The sequence below is a fragment of the Oncorhynchus tshawytscha genome, linkage group LG13, assembly GCF_018296145.1.
Source record: "Oncorhynchus tshawytscha isolate Ot180627B linkage group LG13, Otsh_v2.0, whole genome shotgun sequence".
In the NCBI taxonomy this organism is placed as follows: domain Eukaryota; kingdom Metazoa; phylum Chordata; class Actinopteri; order Salmoniformes; family Salmonidae; genus Oncorhynchus; species Oncorhynchus tshawytscha.
Window position 1 is genome coordinate 20,834,457 of NC_056441.1, and position 19,765 is coordinate 20,854,221.

Below are 19,765 nucleotides of genomic sequence, written 5' to 3' on the forward strand. Positions count from 1 at the left end.
ACCTTGCGGTCGAATGCAAAGCATTTGCCATACCAGGCAGTGATGCAGCCAGCCAAGATGTTCTCAATGGTGCAGCTGTAGAGCGTTTTGAGGGCCCATCCCAAATGTTTCAGCCTCCAGAGGGGGAAGAGGCGTTGTCATGCATTCTTCACCACTGTGTTGGTGTGTGTGGACCATGTTAATTCCTAAGTGATGTGGACACTGAGGAGCTTGAAGCTCTCTACCCACTCCACTACAGTCCCATCGATGTGAATGGGTGCCTGCTTGGCCCTCTGTTTCCTGTAGTCCACGATAAGCTCCTTTGTCTTGCTGACTTTGAGGGAGAGGTTGTTGTCCTGGCAGTCTCTGACCTCCTCCCTATAGGCTGTCTCATCGTCGTCGGGGATCAGGCCTACCACCATTGTGATGTCGGCAAACTTAATGATGGTGTTGGGAGTCGTGCGTGGAAACGCAGTCTTAGGTGAGCAGGGAGTACAGGAGGGGACTAAGCATACACCCCTGAGGGGTCCCTGTGTTGAGGGTCAGCGTGGTGGATATGTTGCCTACCCTCCCCACCTGGGGGCAGCCCGTGAGGAATGGCACCCTTCTCCAGAATGATTTTAATAAGCCAGAGAGGTTGTGTGGCCCAGATGGCTGGCAGCCCCCGAGTGTTGCTAAGGACTGGGCACTGCATCTCTCTCTCTATGTGTGTGTTTATGTGTGCATATATCTGTGTGTATGTACAGTACCAGTCAAAAGTTTGGACACACCTACCCTACTCACCTACTGGTATTTCTTAATTTTTACTATTTTCTACATTGTAGAATAATAGTGAAAACATCAAAACTATGAAATAACACGCATGGAATCATGTAGTAACCAAAAAAGGCTAGGGGGCACTATTTTCACGTCGGGGGGAAAAGTGTGCCCAAAGTAAACTGCCTGCTACTCAGGCCCAGAAGCTAGGATATGCATATTATTTGTTTTAAAAATCACTAGAAAAAAAAGTAGAATTAGAAAACACTCTGAAGTTTTTTAAACTGTTTGAATGATGTCAGTGAGTATAACATAACTTATTTGAATGCCAAAAGTGTGCAAAGCTGTCATTAAGGCAAAGGGTGGCTACTTTGAAGAATCTCGAATATAAAAATATTTTGATTTGTTTAAAAAATTATTGGTTACTACATGATTCCACATGTGTTATTTCATAGTTTCGATGTCTTCACTATTATTCTACAATAGTAAAAATAAAGAAAATCCCTTGAATGAGTAGGTGTCCAAACTTTACACTGGTACTGTGTGCACGTACGTACAATCAGTAGCAGTGTAAAGTTTGGACACCTACACACATACACACACACCTACACACACACACCTACATACATACCTACACACACACACCTACATATATACAGTACCTACACACACACACACACACACACACACACACACACACACACACACACACACACACACCACACACACACACACACACACACACACACACACACACACACACACACACACACACACACACACACACACACACACACACACACACACACACACACACACACACACACACACACACTATTTGTGTGGGGCAGGGGAGAGAGGGAGGAAGAGAGAGAGGTAGAAAAGGAGGGCCTCGGAGACAGAAGAAAGAGGGTAGCTGATTGCTCTAACTAACCTTGACCTTTCCTTTTCAATCGGTCAAGCAGACAGCAGTAACAGAACAGAGAAGAAGAGCCAAACATACAGTGGGGCAAAAAAGTATTTAGTCAGCCACCAATTGTGCAAGTTCTCCCACTTAAAAAGATGAGAGAGGCCTGTAATTTTCATCACAGGTACACTTCAACTATGACAGACAAAATTAGCAAAAAAAATCCAGAAAATCACATTGTAGGATTTTTAATGAATTTATTTGCAAATTATGGTGGAAAATAAGTATTTGGTCACCTACAAACAAGCAAGATTTCTGGCTCTCACAGACCTGTAACTTCTGCTTTAAGAGGCTCCTCTGTCCTCCACTCATTACCTGTAATAATGGCACCTGTTTGAACTTGTTATCAGTATAAAAGACACCTGTCCACAACCTCAAACAGTCACACTCCAAACTCCACTATGGCCAAGACCAAAGAGCTGTCAAAGGACACCAGAAACAAAATTGTAGACCTGCACCAGGCTGGGAAGACTGAATCAGCAATAGGTAAGCAGCTTGGTTTGAAGAAATCAACTGTGGGAGCAATTATTAGGAAATGGAAGACATACAAGACCACTGATAATCTCCCTCGATCTGGGGCTCCACGCAAGATCTCACCGCGTGGGGTCAAGATGATCACAAGAACGGTGAGCAAAAATCCCAGAACCACACGGGGGACCTAGTGAATGACCTGCAGAGAGCTGGGACCAAAGTAACAAAGCCTACCATCAGTACCACACTACGCCGCCAGGGACTCAAATCCCGCAGTGCCAGATGTGTCACCCTGCTTAAGCCAGTACATGTCCAGGCCCGTCTGAAGTTTGCTAGAGAGCATTTGGATGATCCAGAAGAAGATTGGGAGAATGTCATATGGTCAGATGAAAACAAAATATAACTTTTTGGTAAAAACTCAACTTATCGTGTTTGGAGGACAAAGAATGCTGATTTGCATCCAAAGAACACCATACCTACTGTGAAGCATGGGGGTGGAAACATCATGCTTTGGGGCTGTTTTTCTGCAAAGGGACCAGGACGACTGATCCGTGTAGAGGAATGAATGAATGGGGCCATGTTTCGTGAGATTTTGAGTGAAAACCTCCTTCCATCAGCAAGGGCATTGAAGATGAAACGTGGCTGGGTCTTTCAGCATGACAATGATCCCAAACACACCGCACGGGCAACGAAGGAGTGGCTTCGTAAGAAGCATTTCAAGGCCCTGGAGTGGCCTAGCCAGTCTCCAGATCTCAACCCCATAGAAAATCTTTGGAGGGAGTTGAAAGTCCGTGTTGCCCAGCAACAGCCCCAAAACATCACTGCTCTAGAAGAGATCTGCATGGAGGAATGGGCCAAAATACCAGCAACAGTGTGTGAAAACCTTGTGAAGACTTACAGAAAACGTTTGACCTCTGTCATTGCCAACAAAGGGTATATAACAAAGTATTGAGATAAACTTTTGTTATTGACCAAATACTTATTTTCCACCACAATTTGCAAATAAATTCATAAAAAATCCTACAATGTGATTTTCTGGATTTTTTCCCCCTCATTTTGTCTGTCATAGTTGAAGTGTACCTATGATGAAAATGACAGGCCTCTCTCATCTTTTTAAGTGGGAGAACTTGCACAATTGGTGGCTGACTAAATTATTTTTTGCCCCACTGTACGTCCAAAGTGATGTGTGTGTTTACTAGGGCCGGTATTGCGATACTCGTTAGTATCGTGGCAATGAAACAAAACGCAAAGCGGAAACAGCCCTAATGTTGGAAACAAACATCATTATGTTGTCATCCAGTGTCACATTTTTGTATTTTCCAAGCTATAGCGCACACTATTTGACATACAGTAGGTTTTTAAAGGACCAAAGAGTTTGGTGTGCTTCGTGTTTCCATTTTTGCCAAGAAAAAAATATTACTGGCATTGTCCCAACCCTAGTATTTATGTGGGTCTGAAAAGTCCTCTTGCCACTCTGCTCCTATGCAAATGCAGTTGTGGAGCATGGAAGCTAACATCAGGCCAGTATTGTGTAGCAGAAACAACACGCACACACAGAGAGTGTGTGGTGTGAAACTCTAGCCAGTAGCAGAGTGAAAACCAACCCCTGCTTCAGTGTCAACATGTCATAGGACAAAAAAACACCCACCAAATGATTATTATTAGAATTATCAGCACTCAGTTGTGAAGACTAAAGACCAGTGCTGAGAAGTGACACCAAGGGGCTACGTATGTCAACATACATACTATAAATAAACTAGTCTTTAAATGCCACTTTCAGTGCCAGAGTGAGAAATATACACTTTTATCACTCCACTGATTTGATTTGTGAGTTACAGTGCAAGCAGAATGTAAACAGAACCTTACCTTGATACCTTGGTTTCACAGGCTGTGGTTATTCACGAGCTCGTCCTTGCCTGCAGAGAGGAGAGAGGGGAGTTACTAGCTATGGAAAGTAGTGTGGTGGTGTAGAGTAGAGCACTGCAGAACGTACAGCAGGGTGGGGTATAATATCATGCATGGATGGCATACAGAAATGTATACAGTGACTGAGATGATAATGACTGTGTGACATCATCCCACTGGGATGTGATCGGTCTGTCCCTGATTCTCAACAGACAGAGGAGAGGACACCTACTGGAGAGGGACAACACATAACAGTGGGCTGTAACTGTTCCATCTGTAACAGCTCACTGTGGCAACTGAGGCCTACCTCAAGTCTCCGCACTAAATGACTCACCCCACAACTTCTGAAAACACAAGCATGACAAACATCAAGAATGGGCTTTGATAAAAATTCAGATGGGCTCTTGATTTTCTGGTTTGTCCAGAAAGCTGGTTTATGGGTCATAGGGAGTATCCAGTAAGTTATGCCATGCCTTCTCAAGTTCATTTTCCTTGGTGAACAAAATAATGCAGAGTTGTTTAAGAACAGCAAGCAACTCATTGATCGTACTTTCTAGGTACATCCCAAATGGCAAATTATTCCCTGCACAGTGGACTACTTTTGACCAGAGACCTATTGGCCCCATAGAGAAGAAATCTCTGAGTAACTGCCAGTCAATGGCCTTGTTTCTCGAGCATCAAAACCGTGATGTATCATGGGTAAATTGGGACTGACTGACTGATCTACAAATAATATTTAGTGGTTATTTATGATGCAAAGTGATCTGTAGATCAGTCAGTGTGTGTTATTGATCTTCAGAAATGAACCTGGGGCTTTTCCACCCAGACCCGATATGCATAAATAGAAAAGAATAATGTAGAGACCCATTCCGAACGGACCCAAGGACAACACGATCCCGTTCCGTATAGACCTGGTCGGATCCAGACCCAGTTCGATCCAAGTGAGGGAAGCAGCAGGAAATACATTTTCAAAGCTACTTTATTAACCAGAGCTGATGAAGCGCAAGAGGGAGAGGTGCAGCTCTAGCATGCGGGGGAGGGGCCGTACTGTGAGTGAGTGACATGGGGAGCAGGGAGGAGTGAGTGAGACAGCAACCAACGACTCGCTTCTATAGTAAAATAAAAGCTGCCATAGCTAGGTTATTTATCATGATTAGTAGTATCTGTCTTGGACTGCATGAAACCGGTAAAATTTTGTTAAGCTAGCTAACGTTAGCTAGCTAGGATAAATGAGGCTGCAGTGCATGTGCTTTCTCCTCCTACAGTTACACATAACTCCATTCAGAATACTAAGTAGCAGCCTGCTATCATTCTCCTTTAACTTTTAATTCTGTCATTTCAAATCAAATCAAATCAAATCAAGTGACATTTTAATTCCATCTTCCATTGATTATTTATCTCCTAACTTTTGCAACACACGGAGGCTCTATGACTGTAGCCTATTGCCACTTTGATGACCTATATATAACTGGCCAACAAAAAGCTACACGCGCCACACTCCACTCTCATGAAAAGCAAGAACATCAGCATAAATTATACAATTTCTCTCTATCTTCTATCTCTATACTGCAACAGTCGTGTTCAGATCTGTACCTTTCTGAACAAGTCAGTTAAAATGACAAATAGCCAAGATTCTTAAAATTACAAATACCCGAGACCCGTGACAATCATATCAGATGAACCCATACCCGTGACATTATTTAGAATTCTGGATGTGGACCCGCTACGGTCCGAGATCAAGATTCGGGTATCTCTAGTGTGTGCCTCTCTCTCTGTAGGCTTGTGAGAGACACACACAGCAGATAATTACAGACTGAATACCGTCATGTCACTATGGCAACTCTATATTCTCCCCCACCCCTTCATGATTATTTATGGTTTACGGGCAACAATTATAGAAATGTTTTAAACATGTTTCCCTGAACAGTACTGAGTGAAGGGACACAGGTGGAAGAATGATGATGATGAGGTTCGACCTCCATCTGACCAAGAATAGTAACTCTCATCCCCTTCCCTAGTCCAAGAATAGTAACTCTCATCCCCTTCCCTAGTCCAAGAATAGTAACTCTCATCCCCTTCCCTTGTCCAAGAATAGTAACACTCATCCCCTTCCCTTGTCCAAGAATAGTAACTCTCATCCCCTTCCCTAGTCCAAGAATAATAACTCTCATCCCCTTCCCTTGTCCAAGAATAGTAACTCTCATCCCCTTCCTTAGTCCAAGAATAGTAACTCTCATCCCCTTCCTAGTCCAAGAATAGTAACTCTCATCCCCTTCCCTAGTCCAAGAATAGTAACTCTCATCCCCTTCCTTAGTCCAAGAATAGTAACTCTCATCCCCTTCCTAGTCCAAGAATAGTAACTCTCCTCCCCTTCCTTAGTCCAAGAATAGTAACTCTCATCCCCTTCCCTAGTCCAAGAATAGTAACTCTCATCCCCTTCCCTAGTCCAAGAATAGTAACTCTCATCCCCTTCCCTAGTCCAAAAATAGTAACTCTCATCCCCTTCCCTAGTCCAAGAATAGTAACTCTCCTCCCCTTCCTTAGTCCAAGAATAGTAACTCTCATCCCCTTCCCTAGTCCAAGAATAGTAACTCTCATCCCCTTCCCTAGTCCAAGAATAGTAACTCTCATCCCCTTCCCTAGTCCAAGAATAGTAACTCTCATCCCCTTCCCTAGTCCAAGAATAGTAACTCTCCTCCCCTTCCTTAGTCCAAGAATAGTAACTCTCATCCCCTTCCCTAGTCCAAGAATAGTAACTCTCATCCCCTTCCCATGTCCAAGAATAGTAACTCTCATCCCCTTCCCTAGTCTAAGAATAGTAACTCTCATCCCCTTCCCTTGTCCAAGAATAACAACTCTCATCCCCTTCCCTAGTCCAAGAATAGTAACTCTCATCCCCTTCCCTTGTCCAAGAATAGTAACTCTCATCCCCTTCCCTTGTCCAAGAATAGTATCTCTCATCCCTTCCCTAGTCCAAGAATAGTAACTCTCATCCCCTTCCCTAGTCCAATAATAGTAACTCTCATCCCCTTCCCTAGTCCAAGAATAGTAACTCTCATCCCCTTCCCTAGTCCAAGAATAGTATATCTCATCCCCTCCCCTAGTCCAAGAATAGTATATCTCATCCCCTTCCCTAGTCCAAGAATAGTAACTCTCATCCCCTTCCTTAGTCCAAGAATAGTAACTCTCATCCCCTTCCTTAGTCCAAGAATAGTAACTCTCCTCCCCTTCCTTAGTCCAAGAATAGTAACTCTCATCCCCTTCCCTAGTCCAAGAATAGTAACTCTCATCCCCTTCCCATGTCCAAGAATAGTAACTCTCATCCCCTTCCCTAGTCTAAGAATAGTAACTCTCATCCCCTTCCCTTGTCCAAGAATAACAACTCTCATCCCCTTCCCTAGTCCAAGAATAGTAACTCTCATCCCCTTCCCTTGTCCAAGAATAGTAACTCTCATTCCCTTCCCTTGTCCAAGAATAGTATCTCTCATCCCCTTCCCTAGTCCAAGAATAGTAACTCTCATCCCCTTCCCTAGTCCAATAATAGTAACTCTCATCCCCTTCCCTAGTCCAAGAATAGTAACTCTCATCCCCTTCCCTAGTCCAAGAATAGTATATCTCATCCCCTCCCCTAGTCCAAGAATAGTATATCTCATCCCCTTCCCTAGTCCGAGAATAGTAACTCTCATCCCCTTCCCTAGTCCAAGAATAGTAACTCTCATCCCCTTCCTTAGTCCAAGAATAGTAACTCTCATCCCCTTCCCTAGTCCAAGAATAGTAACTCTCCTCCCCTTCCTTAGTCCAAGAATAGTAACTCTCATCCCCTTCCCTAGTCCAAGAATAGTAACTCTCATCCCCTTCCCTAGTCCAAGAATAGTAACTCTCATCCCCTTCCCTAGTCCAAGAATAGTAACTCTCATCCCCTTCCCTAGTCCAAGAATAGTAACTCTCCTCCCCTTCCTTAGTCCAAGAATAGTAACTCTCATCCCCTTCCCTAGTCCAAGAATAGTAACTCTCATCCCCTTCCCTAGTCCAGGAATAGTAACTCTCATCCCCTTCCCTAGTCCAAGAATAGTAACTCTCCTCCCCTTCCTTAGTCCAAGAATAGTAACTCTCATCCCCTCCCTCAGTCCAAGAATAGTAACTCTCATCCCCTTCCCATGTCCAAGAATAGTAACTCTCATCCCCTTCCCTAGTCTAAGAATAGTAACTCTCATCCCCTTCCCTTGTCCAAGAATAGTAACTCTCATCCCCTTCCCTAGTCCAAGAATAGTAACTCTCATCCCCTTCCCTTGTCCAAGAATAGTAACTCTCATCCCCTTCCCTTGTCCAAGAATAGTATCTCTCATCCCCTTCCCTAGTCCAAGAATAGTAACTCTCATCCCCTTCCCTAGTCCAAGAATAGTAACTCTCATCCCCTTCCCTAGTCCAAGAATAGTAAATCCCATCCCCTTCCCTAGTCCAAGAATAGTATATCTCATCCCCTCCCCTAGTCCAAGAATAGTATATCTCATCCCCTTCCCTAGTCCAAGAATAGTAACTCTCATCCCCTTCCCTAGTCCAATAATAGTAACTCTCATCCCTTCCCTAGTCCAAGAATAGTATATCTCACCCCCTCCCCTAGTCCATAATGCATTTTGTCCTTTACAAGCTTATAACACCAACAACTTAAATAATGTAATATATTTTTGGGAAAACAATCAAATGAGGATATCTATGTGAAACTAACTCAGAAGAAAAGCAGAATAACTCTTCCATCTCATCTTCTTCCCAGTCTGTCCATAACAGCTTTTTCCCTTCAAAAACTCAACACACACCAAAGACAGCTACATTATTTCATATATTTTAGACTGTGAAAAAACACCTTCCTGACCTCTGTGTGAGACTAAATGAACCCAGCAGCAATAAGCCCCAAGCCACAGAGAGAGTGCGCTCCTCTCCTGCCTGAAACAAGAAAGCACTCCACACTCCAGTCTTAATAGGAGAAAAACAGAGTCTTGGAAGAGAGAGAAAGAATCGAGAGAACATTCTATTCCCTGCCATAGAAAATAACAAAATGGAAAAGCCATTTAAAGTAGGAATGTGTTTGGACTGCAGTGGAGAGGCCTCCTACTTTCCGCCCAGCAAACAACACACACACACACACACACACACACACACACACACACACACACACACACACACACACACACACACACACACACACACACACACACACACACACACACACACACACACACACACACACACACACACACACACACATACACACACACACACACACACATTCACACCTTCTCTGTGAGTGGCCTTACACACGGACGTGGAACACCACCTTCTCTGTGAGTGGCCTTACACACGCATGTGGAACACCACCTTCTCTGTGAGTGGCCTTACACACGCATGTGGAACACCACCTTCTCTGTGAGTGGCCTTACACACGCATGTGGAACACCACCTTCTCTGTGAGTGGCCTTACACACGGACGTGGAACACCACCTTCTCTGTGAGTGGCCTTACACACGGACGTGGAACACCACCTTCTCTGTGAGTGGCCTTACACACGCATGTGGAACACCACCTTCTCTGTGAGTGGCCTTACACACGCATGTGGAACACCACCTTCTCTGTGAGTGGCCTTACACACGCATGTGGAACACCACCTTCTCTGTGAGTGGCCTTACACACGGACGTGGAACACCACCTTCTCTGTGAGTGGCCTTACACACGGACGTGGAACACCACCTTCTCTGTGAGTGGCCTTACACACGGACGTGGAACACCACCTTCTCTGTGAGTGGCCTTACACACGGACGTGGAACACCACCTTCTCTGTGAGTGGCCTTACACACGCATGTGGAACACCACCTTCTCTGTGAGTGGCCTTACACACGGACGTGGAACACCACCTTCTCTGTGAGTGGCCTTACACACGGACGTGGAACACCACCTTCTCTGTGAGTGGCCTTACACACGGACGTGGAACACCACCTTCTCTGTGAGTGGCCTTACACACGGACGTGGAACACCACCTTCTCTGTGAGTGGCCTTACACACGCACGTGGAACACCACCTTCTCTGTGAGTGGCCTTACACACGGACGTGGAACACCACCTTCTCTGTGAGTGGCCTTACACACGGACGTGGAACACCACCTTCTCTGTGAGTGGCCTTACACACGGACGTGGAACACCACCTTCTCTGTGAGTGGCCTTACACACGGACGTGGAACACCACCTTCTCTGTGAGTGGCCTTACACACGGACGTGGAACACCACCTTCTCTGTGAGTGGCCTTACACACGGACGTGGAACACCACCTTCTCTGTGAGTGGCCTTACACACGGACGTGGAACACCACCTTCTCTGTGAGTGGCCTTACACACGGACGTGGAACACCACCTTCTCTGTGAGTGGCCTTACACACGGACGTGGAACACCACCTTCTCTGTGAGTGGCCTTACACACGGACGTGGAACACCACCTTCTCTGTGAGTGGTCTTACACACGGACGTGGAACACCACCTTCTCTGTGAGTGGCCTTACACACGCACGTGCGCACAGCTGGATCTCATGTGTGAGCCAGAGGCATTTCCAGAATAAATCATTTGATAAGAGAATGGGAAAAACTCACTCTGGAATAATAATACAATGAGGAATTTTGGGTTGGGGGGGGGGTGGCACTTGTTATTTTATAATGTGCTTTTGCAGACCAAGATTAGGTGGAAGTGAGAGTATGCTCTAAAGTGCAATTTCTTGTAATATAAATACATAAATTGTAAAAGCAAAGAAAAAAAAGAAACGTAAGTTATGCAAATTAGTTTCATTTTGAAGAAATCCTATGCCGCATTTTCGTGACATTAAAACTTCCATTTCACTCTTGTGTGAGGGAATGTTTAATACAATACAAGGGCTTCTCACATTCTTGTATCAGACACAAATTCCTCTGTGACGTTTTTCAACCTGACAGTGAGAGTAGAAAGACATGCCCAACAAAGACCAGCACTAACAGGTCCTTCTCCGCCTCTCATCAGGATTTCACGCCATACAGCATATGTTGCTGTCTCCGTGTGTGTATTGTGTGAGTGTGTCTGCTTGTGTTTCTTAGTCTGACAGGCCTAATGATAATCAATGCAACGCTGTACAGCATGCGCCCTCACACCTCGTGGCCCCGCCTCATTCAAGGGTTTTTCTTTATTTTTACTATTTTCTACATTGTTGAAAAATAGCGAAGACATAAAAGCTATGAAAATTGAATAATGTAGTAACCAAAAGAGTGTTAAACAAATGAAAATATGTATACATTCTTCAGATTAGCCACCCTTTGTCTTGATGACAGCTTTGCACACTCTTGGCATTCTCTCAACCAGCTTCATGAGGACTGCTTTTCCAACAGTCTTGAAGGAGTTCCCACATATGCTGAGCACTTGTTGGCTGCTTTTCCTTCACTCTGCGGTCCAACTCATCCCAAACCATCTCAATTGGGTTGAAGTCGGGTGATTGTGGAGGCCATGTCATCTGATGCACTACTCCATCACTCTGCCTGGTCAAATAGCCCTTATACAGCCTGGAGGTGTGTTTAAGGTCATTGTCCTTTTGAAAAACAAATGATAGTCCCACTAAGCGCAAACCAATCACTGACAGCGTCACAGGCATAGCATCCCCACACCATCACACCTCCTCCTCCATACTTCAAGGTGGGAACCACACATGCGGAGATCATCCGTTCACCTCCTCTGCGTCTCACAAAGACACGGCGGTTGGAACCAAAAATCTCAAATTTAGACTCATCAGACCAAAGGACAGATTTCCACCGGTCTAATGTCCATTGCTCGTGTTTCTTGGCCCAAGCAAGTGTCTTCTTCTTATTGCAGTCCTTTAGTAGTGGTTTCTTTGCAGCAATTCAACCATGAAGGCCTGATTCACACAGTCTCCTATGAAGAGTTGATGTTGAGATGTGTCTCTTACTTGAACTCTGTGAAGCATTTATTTGGGCTGCAGTCTGAGGTGCAGTTAACTCTAATGAACTGATTCTCTGCAGGAGAGGTAACTCTGGGTCTTCCTTTCCTGTGGCGGTCCTCATGAGAGCCAGTTTCATCATAGCGCTTGATGGTTTTTGCGACTGCACTTGAAGAAACTTTCAAAGTTCTTGACATTTTCTGAATTGACTGACCTTCATGTCTTAAAGTAATGATGGACTGTCGTTTCACTTTGCTTATTTGAGCGGTTCTTGCCATAATATGGTATTTTACCACATAAGGCTATATTCTGTATACCACCCCTACCTTGTCACAACAAAACTGATTGGCTCAAAAAATAAATCCCACAAAGTAACCTTTAACAAGACACACCTGTTAATTAAAATGCATTCCAGGTGACTACCTCGTGAAGCTTGTTGAGAGAATACCAAGTGCGGAAAGCTGTCATCAAGGCAAATGGTGGCTACTTTGAATAATGTGAAATATAAAATTTATTTTGATTTGTTTCACACTTTTTTGGTTACTACATGATTCCATGTGTGTTATTTCATAGTTTTGATGTCTTCACTATTATTCTACAATGTAGAAAATAGTAAAAATAAAGAAAAACCCTTGAATGAGAAGGTATGTCCAAACTTCTGACTGGTACTGTGTGTGTGTGTGTGTGTGTGTGTATATATATATATATATATATATATACACACAGTGGGGCAAAAAAGTATTTAGTCAGCCACCAATTGTGCAAGTTCTCCCACTTAAAAAGATGAGAGGCCTGTAATTTTCATCATAGGTACACTTCAACTAACTACTTCAACTAAATATTTGGTCAATAACAAAAGTTTATCTCAATACTTTGTTATATACCCTTTGTTGGAAATGACATAAGTCAAACGTTTTCTGTAAGTCTTCACAAGGTTTTCACACACTGTTGCTGGTATTTTGGCCCATTCCTCCATGCAGATCTCCTCTAGAGCAATGGTGTTTTGGGGCTGTTGCTGGGCAACACGGACTTTCAACTCCCTCCAAAGATTTTCTATGGGGTTGAGATCTGGAGACTGGCTAGGCCACTCCAGGACCATGAAATGCTTCTTACGAAGCCACTCCTTCGTTGCCTGGTTGGTGTGTTTGGGATCATTGTCATGCTGAAAGACCCAGCCACGTTTCATCTTCAATGCCCTTGCTGATGGAAGGAGGTTTTCACTCAAAATCTCACGATACATGGCCCCATTCATCCTTTCCTTTACACGGATCAGTCGGCCTGGTCCCTTTGCAGAAAAACAGCCCCAACAGCCCCCTTTCGTTGCCTGGGCGGTGTGTTTGGGATCATTGTCATGCTGAAAGACCCAGCCACGTTTCATCTTCAATGCCCTTGCTGATGGAAGGAGGTTTTCACTCAAAATCTCACGATACATGGCCCCATTCATCCTTTCCTTTACACGGATCATTCGGCCTGGTCCCTTTGCAGAAAAACAGCCCCAAAGCATGATGTTTCCACCCCCATGCTTCACAGTAGATATGGTGTTCTTTGGATGCAACTCAGCATTCTTTGTCCTCCAAACACGACGAGTTGAGTTTTTACCAAAAAGTTGTATTTTGGTTTCATCTGACCATATGACATTCTCCCAATCTTCTTCTGGATCATCCAAATGCTCTCTAGCAAACTTCAGATGGGCCTGGACATGTACTGGCTTAAGCAGGGGGACACGTCTGGCACTGCAGGATTTGAGTCCCTGGCGGCGTAGTGTGTTACTGATGGTAGGCTTTGTTACTTTGGTCCCAGCTCTCTGCAGGTCATTCACTAGGTCCCCCCATGTGGTTCTGGGATTTTTGCTCACCGTTCTTGTGATCATTTTGACCCCACGTGGTGAGATCTTGCGTGGAGCCCCAGATCGAGGGAGATTATCAGTGGTCTTGTATGTCTTCCATTTCCTAATAACTGCTCGCACAGTTGATTTCTTCAAACCAAGCTGCTTACCTATTGCAGATTCAGTCTTCCCAGCCTGGTGCAGGTCTACAATTTTGTTTCTGGTGTCCTTTGACAGCTCTTTGGTCTTGTCCATAGTGGAGTTTGGAGTGTGACTGTTTGAGGTTGTGGACAGGTGCCTTTTATACTGATAACAAGTTCAAACAGGTGCCATTAATACAGGTAACGAGTGGAGGACAGAGGAGCCTCTTAAAGAAGAAGTTTTTCAGTTCTGCCCACACATTTTCTATAGGGTTGAGGTCAGGGCTTTGTGATGGCCACTCCAATGCCTTGACTTTGTTGCCCTTAAGCAATTTTGCCACGACTTTGGAAGTATGCTCCAGATACTCAACTAGTCTAAAGAAGGCCTGTTTTATTGCTTCTTTAATCAGCACAACAGTTTTCAGCTGTACTTACATAATTGCAAAAGGGTTTTATAATGATCAATTAGCCTTTTAAAATGATAAACTTGGATTAGCTAACACAACGTGCCATTGGAACACAGGAGTGATGGTTGCTTATAATGGGCCTCTGTACACCTACTTTTTTTTAAACTGCCATTTCCAGCTACAATAGTCATTTACAACATTAACAATGTCTACATTGTTTATGTGATCAATTTGATGTTAGTTTAAATGACAAAAAAAGTAGCTTTAAAAAAAAAAACAACAACATATCTAAGTGTTCCCAAACTTTTGAATGGTAGTGTGTGTGTGTGTGTGTATATATATATATATTGTCTGTGGTGTGGTATTATCTGTGGTGTTAGCTAGCTAGCTGATGGTATTGTCTTAGACAGGGCAGGGCCACGGAGGGACAGCATCCTGAAAGGCTGTAATATACTGTATGAATGACCCACAGACGGGCCTTCGGGATGGGTGTGTCACTGTGTCAGAAGTCCTCTGTCTCCTGTCTGTTAGTTTCTTTTATCACTTTGGTTATTTATTTATATATATATATCAGCTAATACCACAGATAATACCATACCACAGACAATACCATCAGCTAGCTAGCTAATACCACAGATAATACCATACCACAGACAAAACCATCAGCTATCTAGCTAATACCACAGATATCATACCACAGACAATACCATCAGCTAGTTCGCTAACGCCACAGCTAACCAACTGGGACTAATCTAGTTTTGAACATGGTGCAAGCAGTCGGGGAAATCCAAGAGAGGACACTGCCGACTGTCAGTTCCGCGGGTCGGTGCCCGATGCTCGCCAGACCTTCCAGTAGCGTCTCATCTAAACCAATCAGTGGTTTTCTCGCAGGGACGTGGCGAGAGGGAAACCTTCCAATTAAAACAGTCCGTGTTAATCAACAGAATATGGCGGGCGGTGTAGCCATGGAAACAGTGATGGTCCCACGGGTTGATGTTAATGGTCTGACATGGAGTAAAATTGATCCGTCTTGTGTTTCTCCTAAATGGGAAGCAGTCGGATGGACAGACTGCATAATTTAGAGGGCTTCTCTGTATTTTTGGTTTCCTCTCATTTCTCATCTACAAGTGCTGCTTGAATCTGTTATATATCTTCTGAGTTTCCTCTCTCTTTCTCATCTTTGAGTCCCTTTTCTTTTTCTCTTTGTCTTCATATCCAGGTTCTCCCTCTGAGTTCCTTTTTCTCTTTAAAGATGCCTATCAAGCTTACTTTAAAACAGGGAATTAAGGAAATGAAATGGAAACTTGCTGAATGTTTTTCTGCAGTAACAGGCAGGGTAAAGTGCAGCCGGTGCCTATTTGTTTAACAGAGATGCTTCTCTAAAATAAGATGTATTTTTCAACAGAAACCCTCAAACCTTCTATATATTGCTGTAGGTCTCTTGAGGACATGACTGTAGGTGTCTTGAGGACATGACTGTAGGTGTCTTGAGGACATGACTGTAGGTCTCTTGAGGACATGACTGTAGGTCTCTTGAGGACATGACTGTAGGTGTCTTGAGGACATGACTGTAGGTGTCTTGAGGACATGACTGTAGGTCTCTTGAGGACATGACTGTAGGTCTCTTGAGGACAGGGCTGTAGGTCTCTTGAGGACATGACTGTAGGTCTCTTGAGGACAGGGCTGTAGATCTCTTGAGGACAGGGCTGTAGGTCTCTTGAGGACAGGGCTGTAGGTCTCTTGAGGACAGGGCTGTAGGTCTCTTGAGGACATGACTGTAGGTCTCTTGAGGACAGGGCTGTAGGTCTCTTGAGGACAGGGCTGTAGGTCTCTTGAGGACAGGGCTGTAGGTCTCTTGAGGACAGGGCTGTAGGTCTCTTGAGGACAGGGCTGTAGATCTCTTGAGGACAGGGCTGTAGGTCTCTTGAGGACAGGGCTGTAGGTCTCTGGAGGACAGGACCCCCCTATTTAACTAGGCAAGTCAGTTAAGAACAAATTCTTATTTACAATGACGGCCTACACCAGCAAACCTGAACCTGACGCTGGGCCAATTGTGCGCCGCCCTATATTATTCCCAATCATGGCCGGTTGTGATACAGCCTAGAATCAAACCAGGGTGTCTGTAGTGACGCCTCAAGCACTGAGATGCAGGGCCTTAGACCTCTACGCCCCTCGGGAGCCCCCAGGAAATGTTTTTCCCCACACAGAAGATTCTTTCAGCCAAGAAATATCCCATCCGACCACATCAAGTGGAAAACAGAGGGTATGGATAACACCACACTGCCCGCCTTTCTCTCTCTATGAAGCCAGTTAAGGAACTGAGAAAGTAAAACAAAACAAACGTAACTCTAGCTCTCACACACAGCATTCCACTAGAGTTAGAGGTTGAAGCTGCACTTCTGGGGCTCAAAATGGGGGTTTGTATGGCTGGCAGGTTACTAAAGGAGTGCTGTCCCCCCTTTTCTCTCCCTCTCTCAGTAGTGTCTGCATTCAGGGCATGCTGCTCTGCTCTACTGTGTTCAGCTAGTAGACAAACAATACTGTCTGTGTCAACCATTAACACACTAAAGTCTGTAGTCTAGAGAAACGTCTCTATTTTTATCCGTGTTTTGCTCTAGGCGCACTAACGCTCAATTTCTCTCTCGCTCTCCTTTTCTCACCTCCTCTTTCTCAGTCCCTCCCTCTGGTCAACACCAAAAAGGAGGAAGCATCATCATCATTATAATCGTCTCTATTTGGAGAGCTTGAGAGATTTAAACATCCGACCACAAAATAACACTAAACCTAAAATTAATATTCTCATAATCCCTTTTTGAATACTGAGAAGTACCAACTGCTCAGGGTCTAACAATCATTTGTTGAAATTCAATATGAGCTCAAACTAAATATGTTGCAGTGCAGCTTTGTATCGATATCGCAAGTCAGCCGAGTCGGCCATTAAAATCCCATAGCGTAGTCTAAATGAATAACACGAGAGACTACACATTGTCACAGTCCCAGTGACGGTAACACATCCTAAATGACTTTCTCACCAAACATTTAGACAGCTGCTGACCTCCTGACCTGCGCTGGTGAGGCTAGGGGGTGACATTATCAGTCAGTTAAGAGTGAAGGAGCACATGCCTGTTGATATCACTTCAGCATCTCAAAACGGATAGAAAAACAAGAGGCCTGCTATCCCACAAAGGAATCCAAGAAACACCACAGACACAAAGGGTCAAATATTCTTGGAGGATCCAAGAGATCAAGGGAATGTTATCTTTTAAGAAAACCACAAATTCTCCCTAAAGTGAGTCGACAGCACTCAGCACTAAAAAGCAGAGTTGTCTTTGAGTCACAGGCTGTTGCTGCAGAAGTCTTGCTGCTGGATCTTTGGAAATGAGGTGCAGATTGCCACTGATAGAGCAGAGCAGGTCTTTATTCAACAGGAGAGATTATGATGTGCTGCATAGCAGGGAAGATAAAAACATTAACACAGACACGGGCCTTGTCTGTCTCTCTTCCTGTCTCTCTCTCACACACACTCTCTCTCTCTGTGTCCGTCCGTCTCCCTGTCCGTCAGTCTCTCATCTCAGGTACACAAGGCCATTGGGTTGATTCATTATGCCAGTCCAAATGAGATGCAACAGATCTCTACAGACAGAGTCTATCTCCCTTTCTCTCTCACACACACTTGTTTTGCAAACCCAACATCTTCATAACAGACACATACACCACAAACAACGTTCCCCCATCAGCACTCCACCATACATCACCTAGCTCTGACACCAGCCTGGCGGACAACACCCACAAAGCAAGCACGGACGGACGGACGGACGGGCGGACGGACAGACAGACCCACACAGATAGACACACCTAGACAGACAGAGGAAGACCACAGGAAGACATGTGGACCACAGGAAGACACACCCACACAGACAGACACCCACACAGACACAGACCCACTGGGAATGTGATGAAAGAAATAAAAGCTGAAATTAATCATTCTCTCTACTATTATTCTGAGATTTCACATTTTTTAAATAAATTGGTGATCCTAACTGATCTAAGACAGGAATCTTTACTAGAATTAAATGTCAGGAATTATGAAACTGAGTTTAAATGTATTTAGCTAAGGTGTATGTAAACCTCTGACTTCAACTGTACACACCCACCCACCCACACACACAAACAGATATACACACAGACAGACACCCACACAGACAAAGACACACCCAGACAGATATACACACCCAGACAGACAGAATCACTTTTATGATCATTGTCCAGTACAGAGAATTAAATAAAACCACAAGTCCAAATCACTATCTCCATCCATGGCTAATTAAGGAAAGGGACAAATTTAGCTAAGGATAACACAACAAGATTACCTTTTTTTCTGCCAATGACATTTGGCTTCTGAGGTGATGCGATTGGTCTGAAGTCAAATCCAAACTGGCTTCCCTTGACACTTTTTGTTGGTGTGTCAGGACCATTCACAGCTGAGCTCAGCTCACTCAGCTTAGCAAAAACAAATTCAAGGAAGGCCAAATGCTTGCTGGCTTCCCTTGTATTCAATTCTACGTGCGGTAAAATGTCAAACTCTTTTTGACCAGACAGCATCAGATAGATGGCTACACATACTGAGACAGAGGGGCGCTGTTTCGTTCGCTCGGATGCTTTCTCCGGTGAGATATATTCAGCCTCTAGCAAATTGAAGGAAATTAATGAAACAGAGAGACGAAAGACCAATAATTTTGTTCATTTCTTTCTTGGTACATTTTTTGGGGAAGCCTGGCTTCCCTTTGCATACATGAACACCCACCACTAGTATTGCCGCGCATTCCAAACTGTGTCAGACATGCGTGTGTCCTGTTCTGGACTATTCAGCAGGAGTGTGGGTTGCTAAGAGGTATCTCAAAAACAAACATGTCCATAACAGAGCAGTATGTTATTTTTTTTAGGTATCCACAAGTTTGGGCCTATACTGGAAATAACTGGGGAAATGGGCTGGAAACCCTGTGAGGTGAGATGGAAGGCATGGTGAGACTTTGGAATAGACTGTTGGATAAGCCAATTGCCAGAATAGAAACAGGTCGGGCCAGATGGGACCAGTGGGCAGGGCAGATGAGACCAGTGGGCAGGGCAGATGGGACCAGTGGGCCGGCCAGATGGGACCAGTGGGCAGGGCAGATGGGACCAGTGGGCCGGCCAGATGGGACCAGTGGGCAGGGCAGATGGGACCAGTGGGCAGGGCAGATGGGACCAGTGGGCAGGGCAGATGGGACCAGTGGGCCGGCCAGATGGGACCAGTGGGCAGGGCAGATGGGACCAGTGGGCCGGCCAGATGGGACCAGTGGGCAGGGCAGATGGGACCAGTG

General features: G+C 44.7%; 1 protein-coding gene across 4 annotated transcripts in view; it reads right to left on the reverse strand.

Moving 5' to 3' along the window:
• The window catches only part of pag1 (phosphoprotein membrane anchor with glycosphingolipid microdomains 1), a 91,671-nt gene that overhangs the window by 25,507 nt on the left and 46,399 nt on the right, over nucleotides 1–19,765 (reverse strand). For all 4 annotated transcript variants that reach the window (XM_024441056.2, XM_024441055.2, XM_024441054.2 and 1 more), the window contains one exon: nucleotides 4,040–4,089. The gene's annotated coding sequence lies outside the window, so the exon portion shown is untranslated. The remainder of the gene's footprint in view (nucleotides 1–4,039; nucleotides 4,090–19,765) is intronic.